The following is an 895-nucleotide window of genomic DNA, read 5'->3' as shown; positions in this document are numbered from 1 at the left end:
TGCAAATGTAACGTTTATTAAACTTCTAGAAAAGCGGAGCCAACACTGGAACCACAGACGTTAATCTGATATGACGCTTGTATCGTAGGATCATATACGTAATGTTTATTGCTTTCTGGTAAAATTAGATAGCCAGCATCAACACTACAGTTGACGTTGCACCGCATTACGCCTGCACAGGCTGTTTTTTTTTCAAACGAGCTTATACACCTGGCGTGGCTCTATGGTAGAGTACCCGATTGCCACGCAGAATGCTTGGGTTTGATTCTTGCTGGGATCCTAATTTTTATTATTTCCATTCGTCGGGTCAATGCTGCTAATGTCGGTTTTTCTTAACGCTCTAGCATTTAAATTACAATGCTGTTCTCAGATGATTTTTCAAGGGCTCGTTTATCTTTGTTAGACACAATATTAACGAGAGCTAACAGACAATAACGCCAAGGAAAGTACAGGGGGTGTTATCTGTAGTATTTAGAATATAAATGTGAAGAAAGTAAAGTAGATGAAAAGATGACTTGCCGCCGGCAGGGACCGAACCTGCGACCTTCGAATAACGCGTCCGACGCTCTACCACTGAGCTACGGCGGCGGTCATCCTCCCGTCCACTTTCTGGGGTATATATGTTGATTTAAACCTAGGAGTGTTAGTCAGCGCCAATCGCAGCCATGGCGGCGAGTGTGGAACACTCTTTTTTTGCCTGTTGGCGTCACGTAGCACGTGATCTTTTTTTACGAGCTGGCAGCTGACCAATAATCCCTCGCATACTACCTGAAGGCATTAAGTCTGCCAGGACGAGACCCTCGCTATGATTGAAGGAAGGCAGATGATTTTTCAAGGGCTCGTTTATCTTTGTTAGACACAATATTAATGAGAGCTAACAGACAATAACGCCAAT

At 43.7% G+C, this 895-nt stretch overlaps 1 non-coding gene across 1 annotated transcript; it reads right to left on the bottom strand.

Annotated features, from left to right (window-relative positions):
- Positions 1 to 516: 516 nt before the first annotated feature.
- Trnat-cgu (transfer RNA threonine (anticodon CGU)) lies at positions 517 to 588 on the bottom strand. Its single transcript has one exon. It is a non-coding gene; the product is annotated as a tRNA-Thr (tRNA).
- Positions 589 to 895: the final 307 nt, after the last annotated feature.

This window comes from Rhipicephalus sanguineus, chromosome 8 (assembly GCF_013339695.2).
Source record: "Rhipicephalus sanguineus isolate Rsan-2018 chromosome 8, BIME_Rsan_1.4, whole genome shotgun sequence".
NCBI lineage: Eukaryota > Metazoa > Arthropoda > Arachnida > Ixodida > Ixodidae > Rhipicephalus > Rhipicephalus sanguineus.
Note: the sequence above shows the minus strand (reverse complement) of the source record. Positions and strands in the feature narration are given on the sequence as shown.